The sequence below is a fragment of the Pinus tabuliformis genome, chromosome 9 (assembly GCF_031772625.1).
Source record: "Pinus tabuliformis cultivar Carrire ecotype Pingquan chromosome 9, CPIR1, whole genome shotgun sequence".
Classification (NCBI taxonomy): domain Eukaryota; kingdom Viridiplantae; phylum Streptophyta; class Pinopsida; order Pinales; family Pinaceae; genus Pinus; species Pinus tabuliformis.
Window position 1 is genome coordinate 276491336 of NC_142307.1, and position 11147 is coordinate 276502482.

Sequence of the window (11147 nt, forward strand, 5' to 3'; positions counted from 1 at the left end):
TAAGATCACAAGTAGGTCACATACACTCCTTCATTTTCTCTTTTATGATTTCAAACATGTTAAACACTTAAATCTTGCCTGATTTTTGGTTGTGAAACATTATGGAACCTTGAACAACCCCATGAATGCGGTGAATTTAGAGTTTGTAGGGTTGGTGGAAAATTATGCCTTTCTTGAACATGTTGCCTTGTCTTTGATACACAATTTGATGGATTCCATAGTTGATGCCATGCATAGGACTTACAAGAGCTTAGGTTTCTTAATGTTAAGAATTGCAAGAATTTTTGTGACCATGCCTTCGAATCTCACAAATATTGTGAGAATATCCAATCATTTAGCTTGAAGCAATGCATTTGGGTTGTCAAAAAAGGTTAAAATTGTTTGGCACTTTAATATTCTCATCGATCTTGATGATTTTATTGACCTTACCTTGATTCTCATGTCCCTAGCTACCCATTACTTGCATATGCAAAAAAATGTCTTTATAATTCCTACACACCTCAACATAATATTTTCTCTGTGTTCCTTTCCTTGTCCTACTTTCTCAGTTGAAGTAGGTATTGCATTTTGCCTAAATTTCATCTCATGGGGTATTGGAACTATATGTGAAATCCTTGTACTCTTAAAAATTAGATTTTAAAATACATATTTCATCATATTGGTGAATTATGTTACTTGAGTATAATAAAGTATGATATACAACAAAGAAAAAATATTGTATGATACTAGCAATAACTTAAGATAGTGAACACTATCATATTATAAAGTTTTAGCATTACAAATATCAAATAAATCAAAATATTCACTTTTCCCCATTGAGAGCCAATGAGTCATCATTGATGCAAATTATTGTGGTGAAGACCCTCTCATGTACTTTGAACTACGAATCTCATCTAAGTCGATGGTTTCTAACCTTTAATTGAATCTTATTGGCTACCTGCGAAAATATCCTACAGAAAATCAATCCCCCATTTCCAATAGTCTTTGGAAATTCTCTTTATATATTACCATTATTCTATTCTTGAAACTTTCATTCAAAACAATTGATGTTGATTATTTTTTCTCAATTGTATAGAGCCTCTAAAACATTGATACATGTCATTTGCTATTTGGTTTAAGTTCATCCTACAACCTTCCATGTGTTATTTAATGATTGGTCTATTTTCCATCTTATAGTGTACTCCACTTGCCCATCCCACTTGGCACCCGCTGCATCCCCTCTTCACCTTCACATCACCTTCATTCATCAAACACTATTTTATAGTTTTGCTCCATTATCGTCTCACCACCCTCTTAATTGCTTACTCTTCTTCCTTCTCTATTTCTCTTTGGAAAATTCGCACACATATTTGCGATTATGGCGGGTGAGCATGTAGTTGGGAAATTCAGATTTGGAGTTCTAAAATCATTGAAAATATTTCGCTAGGTATGAGATAAAGATTGACCTTGTAAAATATTCATTTTTCATCCTAAAAAAATTCTCTCGATCTTCAAACAGCATAACCACCCCAATCCACTTTAATGTTTCTTCTCCCCTCCTTCAAAGCTATACTAATACCTAATCCATAGCCTCTTAAATCAATAAGTCAAAATAATCCCACCTACTAATTCACTAACTCTCTCACCATCAACATGCTAACCAACCCACCCTCTCACCATTGATACCCTAACTAAAAATTTCATAACCATTATTCAACCAAGCACAAATGAAATACCTTGATGACTAACCCATTAACTCCTCCACTGATACAACTCATATAATTGATTATAATGGAATATGATAAACTATGATGCACTAAGGGATATAGTTAGCCGAATGTAACAGCTAACCTATAAATCATTGTAGCATTTGTCCAAACAAAAAGTAGGTGCTTTGCTCCCATTACACTAATTTCCTTTTAATTTCTCACCGTCTAATTTTCAAAGATTTGTCAAGGTAGTTCGTCGTATCTGCCTCGTACGCGCTGTGTTGATTGTCGCAGTTGCCTCTTACGCACAGTTTTGAAGGGGCTTATCATACAATCACGCGGAGGAATCAGAATACTATTTTGACGGGCTGCAAGTCCGCGTAGGATATTAATCTTGATGCCAACCAACATTTTGAACCAGAAAGCTCTTCACAGAAGGAAGGAGAAGCTTCATTCAGCATCTTCATACTCAGATAGTGCTGTGCTTGGAGTTATAACCCAATGCAATTACAATTTTTTCTATCAGGGTCTCCGGGGGCGTTCTTTGCTGATCTGGTAATTGATATATAAAAATGAAGCAAGAGATCCTTCATACACCTTAGCTCAGCTAAGCTGGTTAAGCATCTTGGGCCATTTGGTATAGAATTCTTCCTCCTCCTTGCAAAATATTAATATTATTAACAAATCATTTATGTCCAAGATCAACAAAGAACTCCCCGGATATCGAGATGGAAACAAATTTTGGGAACTGGTTTAATACGGAGGCTAGGCTAGGTGCATATGGCCACCCTTGGAAAAACCATCTACAACAGCTACAAGGTCACCAAGGTCTGTAATGTCTTTCATTTAGTGATTTTGATAGCTTTCTACATGAATTGTAATCTAAATGTTGTGGCTCATGCTGCTGTTCTCAATGGCGAAAATGGGCTCTTTTTATTCAATTATGGAATTTTTGAAATAAGGGTTCCATTTGGGTTCTAGTCTTTTAGCTGTTTGGGTACGTTCTTCGGTGCTTTGGGTGAATGGGTTTTACTATATTTTGTTTTAGTTTCTCATACTTCATTGTAAAGACTTAGGCCCTTCCTTTTGACTGCTTCACCATGGTTCTATGATCTGATCCCGGCACAGACACGGACATAAAGCAGATCACTTTAGCAGGTTCCATAGTTGAAGTTCTCATTAAGCCAGGTAAAATTCCCACGGGATTTGGGGTTAAATTCTTTCATTAAAGCAAGTGGACTTGCACTTACTTGCTCTGTCCTCAAGCAGTTTCCATCATGGAGTAGCACCTTAGTGGGCGTCAAGGAGGCAGTGATCTCACTAGTTCTATGGAATTTGGCACCAATAAGATCATGTATGCACAGTCTCAGAGCTCGCATGCCAAGTTCTAGGTCTAGTTGGGCATCCTTCGGCATTCTAGGCATTCATCTTCAGCCAGAACTGCCAATAGTCATATAAGAACATTATGGAAACCCAACAGTTTATAAAAGTTTGGGTGCCTTTGTATACATGTAAAGATATTTTGTTTCCACTCTTAGTCACCTATCAAACAGGATTCACTTTCCAGCTCTCCTCAGAACCTTGATATACAAGATTTTCAGTCTCTCAATTCTAGCTGGTTATGCTTGGATGTATTTTCCTCATTTGATAATTAATGGAAAATATTTAAGTGATATATCTGTCTTGATTGTTAGCGTATATGCCATCTGATATTATAAGTCGTTTCTGCATTTTCATGGTGGCTTTTATAAATCTCAATCCTTGCTGGTTTTACTAGAATGTATTTCCTCATTTGATAATTAATGGAAGAGATTATAAGTGATATATCTGTCTTGATTGTTAGTGTATATGCCATCTGATATCATAGCTTGTTTGTGTGTGTTCATGGTTGCTTTTATAAATCTTAATCCTCTTTGGGTTTGGAGCTGTCGTCTGCAGTGCGCATCCTGGGCTCCTGGCGTGGACGTTGTATTTTCATAGTTGAATTGACCCATTGACTCATTTTTGTCATTTTCTAGATATTAACATAATTTCGTTCGTTCTTTCTGTACTAGATTTATGGGCAATGGCAGTACAGACCAAACGTCTAAAATAAGGTCAACTAGATTTACTCAACTGTATAAATTGTGTTGGTTGTGAATTTTGGAAATGGCCACTTTTAAGGGTAAGTTAGAGAGGCCTTCTTAGGAGACAACAGAAATCCGTTGCTCTCATGTCATTTGATTCGAGACTCTAGGAGTTGATACCGTTTTGACCCTTGTGGTTGGATCTCATGTAAGCATCGATCTTTATGAAATCAGATTTACTGTCTCTTCATTTCATTTCATTTCTGGGGGCAGTTGAAACTTGAGTTATCGCAACAAATTTCATCCTTAATAAAAGTTCTTAATAATCTTGTTTCTTACATGGATTGGGGCTAAAGAAAAATTCTTCTGCTTGCTATACATGCTACACACACATTAGTTGTTTTGTAATATGGAAAGGTTGTGATTGTGATCGGAATGGACCCAAACCGACGAATGTGTATAAAACTTACTACCTACAGGATTAAACTGGCAAATTTATGAAGGTCAGCAAACTATGTAAAGCAATGTAAATGTGAAAGTCGATAAAGAAAAAAATGAGAATGTAAGAGGAAAATAGAATTTAATGAAATAAGAAAGTTGAATAGCAGAGAAGGCTAATGAATGAAAAGTGAAGGGTCATGGCTGTTGGCCTTCCTTTTATTCCTAGCTCTCCCTAATTATCTCATGGATTTCATTCTTTATGGGTTATTTCTTCGAAGGAGAAGAAGATGCACAAAGAGCATCAGCTGCCTTGTAACCAGAGATTGATTTGCTGCCTCTTCATTTTATTTCATTTCTGGGGCAGTTGAGTCATCGCAACAAATTTCATCCTTAATAAAAGTTCTTAATAATCTTGTGTCTTACATGGATTGGGTTAAAGAAAAATTCTTCTGCGTGCTGTACAAGCTACACACATTATTTGTTTTGTAATATGAAAAGGTTGTGATTGTGATCTGAATGGACCCAAACCAACAAATGGGTATGAGACTTGGTACCTACAAGATTAAACTGGCTGGCAAATTTATGAAGGTCTGCAAACTATGTAAAGCAATGTAAATGTGAAAGCCGATTAAGACAAAAATGAGAATGTAAGAGGAAAATAGAATTGAATGAAATAAGAAAATTGAATAGGAAAGAAGGCTAAGGAATCCGAAGTGAAGGGTCATGGCTGTTGGCCTTCATCTTACCCCTAGCTCTCCCTATTTCTCTCATGGATTTCATTCTTTATGTTTTTTTTTCGCAAAGGAGAGGAAGATGCACAAGGAGCATCACTTGCATTATAACCAGAGATTGCAAGAATAAAGAAACTGAGCCCCATTTGAGGCTAGTTTTGCCATTTGGGTTTCCAGGGTAAAATCTGTGTCCATTTTGCATGTGATTTTATCATTGTGTGATGGATTTTTCTTCAGGTTGTGTTAAATTAAGTATTAAACATGGTGTATGAGTTATCATCGTTCTTAGTTCTTAGTTATGGTAAATTTGCTCCCTGTTTTTGAATTAATGGCTGAAATGTCTAATTCTCCATTGTATTTCTGTTAGAACTTAGCATCTTTCAGAATCTCATTGATTGATGCTCTGTGAAATGCATCAGCTCTGAATTACTCATCATCCGTTTTCTTGTTGAATTAGAGATCAATGGCCACTGTTCTGGAGCTGTTCAATTTCCGCAAGGAGTTGCTAATTTGGTTTCTATATGACTCTTAAGAATTTCTCTCTCCTTCCATGGGTTGTGTTTAAGCACTTTTGGGTGGCTTTCTTCTCCACTGGGTGATTTCCTGCATGCCTGAGTGTTGGCATAGCTGGGTGATTTTCCTCTTGCCTGGATCGATTCTTACATGCCTAGGTGTTCTTAGACATTGCTGGGCGGATTCCTACATGCCTGGGCAGTTTTAGACATTGTTGGGCAGATTTCCCCTTGCCTAGGTCGAATTCGTACCTGCATGAGCATTTTTTAAGACATTCTTGGGTGGATTTCTGCTTACTGGAGTCATATCCCTCTCCCCTGAGCATTATTTTCACCTGCTGCGCTGAATTTGCAGTCAACCTTGGCTGTCTAAGAGGCCATAGCCACTGGACAAGGCCATACATAGCTGTAGGAGATCGTCGGCATTCCAATTTTTCTTCATTCCCGTAAATATGTTACCCTCGAATGCATGGGTGCTGAAATCAGCAAGGTAAAGCATTTCTTGATGTGTATCCATGGTAGAATGTAGTGAGTGGACCAGTGATAAACTATTGGAACATTATATCGTAATGTTGTTAAATTGATATTCATTACTTGAGCGATTCAAATTATATGTTGCTCCACTGGTCTTGGGAATTGTTACATGAGAACTCATCATCTTTAATTATTCATCACTAATATCCAGAGGTTGTTCCAGAATCCCCGCATTGCTCATTGTTGAGCTAATACCAAACAAGGATTATCCACGCCCACATACAGGCAGATAATTTCTACTTGTTTTAGCTGGAGTTGTATCTTGCTGGCTATTGGAATATTTAAGAGAGTTTTTGGTCTGTCTACATTATAAGAAGCATTGACAATTGATAAATTGTAAGGAAAAGCAAGCATTGGCTTCTTTGTTCCTTGTCCAAACTGCTGCCAGGCTGCCATTGATTTACCATTCAATTGAATCATTGGTGTATGAATTAGAGTGCCCAATCAGCCTTTTATTGAGCTGAGCAGTGCAACCTCCACAACATTTGTTGCTACTACGTGCATAGAACCCTTGCTACCATAAAATTGAAAGTTGAATGGGCAGATTTACAATTGGCTTACTTCATGTATGTTTTGAAGCTTTAACCCATTGTCTATTCGTCATTGCAATGACTGGAACTGCAAAAGCTCTGTGGGACGCTGGAGCTATACTGCAACCTGAACAGAGTACAAGACTCTGCTCAAGCCACATTCTTACTTGGCCACTACCTATCTGAGGCAGGGTATACAGAGTCCTTAGTGACACAGAGTTTGCAGAATCTTAATTTTCATTAGCCTAACCGTTGTTTCCATTGCTAGCTGGTTTTTGTGTGCAGGGTACATTGAGAATAGAGGCCTAGTAGCCTCAAGAAGTTAGAGCACTCTGAACAAGTCTGAGAATAGAGAAGAACAGAGAAGTACAAAGGTCCTTATATAGGGCGGGGGATAGAAGCCTAGCAGCCTTTTTGAGAACAAAGCACTCTGTCCATGACTGAGATAGAGACCATAAACTAAATTCCACAGAGGATTCGTGTTGGTGAAGCAAATGGTCTAGAAGTCCCTTGTTTACAGATCAAGCTGCTATAATATTGGGCATGTTGTGAGGTAGAGTTTGTTACAAGACTTAGAGGGGTCTAGAAGTCCCTCGTTTACAGATCAAGCTGCTATCATTTTGGGCATGTTGTGAGGTAGAGTTTTTTCCAAGACTTGGGTTTTTAGATCTGGTTGGATATGAGAGATTCTCTACAACTTCTTGGTTCCTATTTGTGGTTGAGATATTCTTGCAACAGCTTGTTAGCATGCTAAAATAGTGTCTATCTTAAGGCAGAACTTGATGTATTTATATATGTACTATTACATTGGTTGAATAGATCACTCAATACAGTTTTGGTGTGTGTGAAAGCCATGTATACCCTCCCATTTGTCTACATGGTATCAGAGATGGTACAATCCTGACTCTCTCATGAGAGGGGCTGTGATCGTGCAAATGTTGCATGGTTAATCCTCTGTATATCTATGATTAGCGTAGAAGAGTGATTTTGTTTGTTTGTTGTGCTTGCTATGGCGTGTCTGTTGTATTTTGTTCAACCATTGTTTGTCTATAGTGTTGTGAGAGCATTGTCCAGCACATTGTGAGAGCATTGTCCATCACATTGATGCGGATGACTGTGAGGCAAGTCTATGCTAATTATGATGCCTATCGCTTGAGATCAGGTGCATGGTGAGTTGTGTTTGTTATAACGGAAAGACAACATGAGAGATTCGTTAGTTGGGATATTTTTGATCACCTCTCTACGTAAGATTGCTTGCGACTTTGTCCTGTTACAATTTGAGATGGATGATGTGCCATGATAGGATTAAATTGTTGTCATTGAATTGATTAAACTAATTTGTGAGTGGGAAATACTAGAAGGAGGTGTGTTAAATACTCTACATGTGGATACGAACTCATGTTGATAGGCTTGTATTGCTTTGTTGTGGCTGATGCATATTTCTCGTATTGTGCATAATCTAATTGCACGGAACGAGGCTGCTTGGTGCATGACAAATTGAAGCTATTACACATAATTAATTGGTGTTGATTGTGAGTCAATCCATGTGGTGAGACTACATCGAGACTTTGTAGGAACAATGTATTGATAAAGTGTTGTTGTCAATCTTGTTGGTATTCCCGTTGTGTATGGCTATGATCAATCAACTCCCTAGAGAAAATTAGGTTTCGAGGTGGTATGGACATTTTGGTCGAGATATAAGGCCTTGAGATGCCTTTGCATGAAGATGTCCAATAGGGGGATTTGGTGCATAGAGAGAGGCAAAGGACTAGGTTGTTGTGGTTATAGGCTTGCATTAGTGGAATTTTGTTTATGTGAATCTTTGAAGTGTGGTGGAGATTGAAAAATCATGGTAACTAGATTACCATGCACCTGCCATCATGTAGTATTGATGGTAGAACCAACATTGACAATAAAAAGAAAAAAAAGCATGTGTTGATGATTGTGGAGGAACAAACATCTTAAATATCATATGAGAAGAAGAATATTGCTATGTCTGATCTACACTATTTCTATGTGTGATCTGCAATAGTCAAATAATAGCAACCAATGGATGAGGAGTTGCTCTAGGAACGACTTAGGAGAGCCAATATGACGTTGGGTGTTGGAGAAAAACATAGCATGTGAGAGGTGCCTCATGTGGAAATGCAATGTTGATCCTTTTTGCATAGGTGCCTACCTAGAGGAAAAAATCGACTCAATGGTGAAGGTAGGTTGCAAGCCTACTATGGCAAGTTAAGCGATGAAATACCTATGGCTTCCTCATGGATATCCATTGTTCTTGTTGGAGATAAAGTCAATGCTATCTCTATTACTTGAGAGTGCATGTGTTAGTTGTTTGTTGATTATGAATTTGTTGCTCATAGAATTGATTATTGTTTTGATATTCCATGAACCTATTCATATTTGCTAATGATTAGTTTCAAGAAAGCATGCAAAAAAGTACAATTGTGCTAGAGGCTAAATTTTTGACTTCTTGTGTAAGGCAAAGATGCAAGGACAATGTTGTTACATCCAGGGAAGGAACCAAGAGCAAGTTGGTGAGGCTCAAACCCTTTGTTGAGAAGAAGCATAGTAAGATATGGAGATTGAATGTGGTTTGGTCCATATTGGGGATTGTGCATCTTCAGGGTATTAAAAGAATGTTTATAGTTTCATTCATTTCAAATCATTTGCTAGTTACTGAATATCTTTTGAAATAGTGTTGAATATACTTGGTAAGTTGATTTGTTACATGGATTTGGTTGTGGTACCAATACACTTGTGTGGAATGCAATATGATTATTGTGAGATTGTTGCATGGATCTTCTAGAGTAAATCTGAGAGTTGTTTCCCTAAGTGATCTACTCATGGTAGGTCTTGGGAGGATCATTGGTCAACAAAGAATTGTTATTTGGTTGAGAATATAAGTGGATGTACTTCGTAAGCGTACAAACTTGTTGGCATAGTGGCACTCATGGGGTTGATGCCCCCAGTTATGCTAGCCTCTCAGAAGGAGATAAAATCCCTAGAGAAAGGTATTCCTCCTAACATAGAACTACCCCAATCTTGAGATGCTCCTCTAAAAACATTATTGCCCCCATACTAACTAGACAAACAAAGACCCCCATTGCATGTTCCCCAAAGAAAATATACCCAAATTAGGCATAAAAACCTTAGGAATAGGTGACTTAGATGGAAATCCTCCAACTCCCATTAGTTGGCTTGGGTGTATCCCCATTCCAAACACAAATATGGATGAAGTTAGGGGTACATCCACACTTGGAAAACTTGTAGGGGTTGTCAAAGAAACTAGTGGAATGCCCCATGAAGAGGAAGGAGGTGTTGTTAGTGTGGGAGAAGTGGGTCCTATCATGACGATCGGTGGTAATGTGGACATAATCGATGACATTCTTGACATGGATGGCGATGGGGGAACCATCTCCCCCATAATAGAGGCATCACTCTTACTGGGCATCAAATGAGAGAATAAGGCAAAAGGTTTAGAAGAAAAGGCACTCAATTGTACAAGTATTGGGTTGAAATAGTTAAAGGCAGGTTTGTTGGAAATAATACTGAGAGGGGGGGGGGGATGAATCTGTATTAGTCAAATCAATAACTTTTTCTTTTCATACTCTGATCTATATACGCTACTTCAATGAAGGTAACTCGCGTGTACACACAACTGTATTTAAGGCAACCAACACATATCCAACAAACTTATGATTCAGTTAATTCATCATATGTTGATCTTTAATCAGTGCATCAATACTTCATTAACCATATAAACAGTAACCATGTGCAGTAATAACATAACAAACCATCACACATAAGAAACACACATGAACACCAAGATTTAAGGTGAAAACCCAATGCAGGACAAAAACCACCTGTTGCTGTCTTCTTTTAATATAAGAAAAACCTGTTTACAATCTTGTACTGGTGCAAATTCATACTAGTACGCAGGCACTCACCTGCAGAAGGCTACAACCTTCTCTCATTCTCCAACTTCTACTGGAAGGGAGCTGCAACACCCAGCTCTTGTACTAGCCGATCCGTTTACTAGTACATAGGCACCGACCTACAGAAGGCTCCAACCTTCACTGGTTTTCCAGCTGCTACTGGAAGAGAGCTCCAACCCCTTGGCTCTTGTATTGGCCAATATGTTTACCAGTACGTAGGCGCCGACCTACAGAAGGCTATGACCTTCTCTCTTCCTCCAGGGACCATGTTTCATAAATTTTTAGACTGGATACTCCTAGAACACAACACCATAATTTGAAGGCCTCGTTTCATCAAATTTTCATACTGGACCCATCAGCAACATTGAAGCTAAAAATCAATCACCACTGTAATACAACCAATCACTAAAAATCCATCATCACTGAAGCAAATCACAATCAATCAATCTGAAGATTCAGAACACTGTCACCAAAACACAGTCACCAGAACACAGAGCAGAACCCAGAATTCTGCATCAACAACCATAACCAACTGCAACTTCAAATATCATATTTCATAATGTATATGCTACTTTTATGTGCCGAACCAGCGTGTATACGCGCTTTTACCAAAGCGAACCAGCATACAGATCTGAAAATGCTAACTTAAAACATCACAACTATTCCAGACTTCAGTCATACAGAGATCAGAACATTTACAGTGT

General features: G+C 38.1%; 1 long non-coding RNA gene across 1 annotated transcript; it reads left to right on the forward strand.

Moving 5' to 3' along the window:
• Positions 1-1910: 1910 nt before the first annotated feature.
• LOC149148243 (uncharacterized) lies at positions 1911-3363 on the forward strand. The gene is made up of 3 exons (XR_016262617.1): positions 1911-2516; positions 2817-2876; positions 2958-3363. It is a non-coding gene; the product is annotated as an uncharacterized LOC149148243 (long non-coding RNA).
• The last annotated feature ends 7784 nt before the right edge of the window (positions 3364-11147 follow it).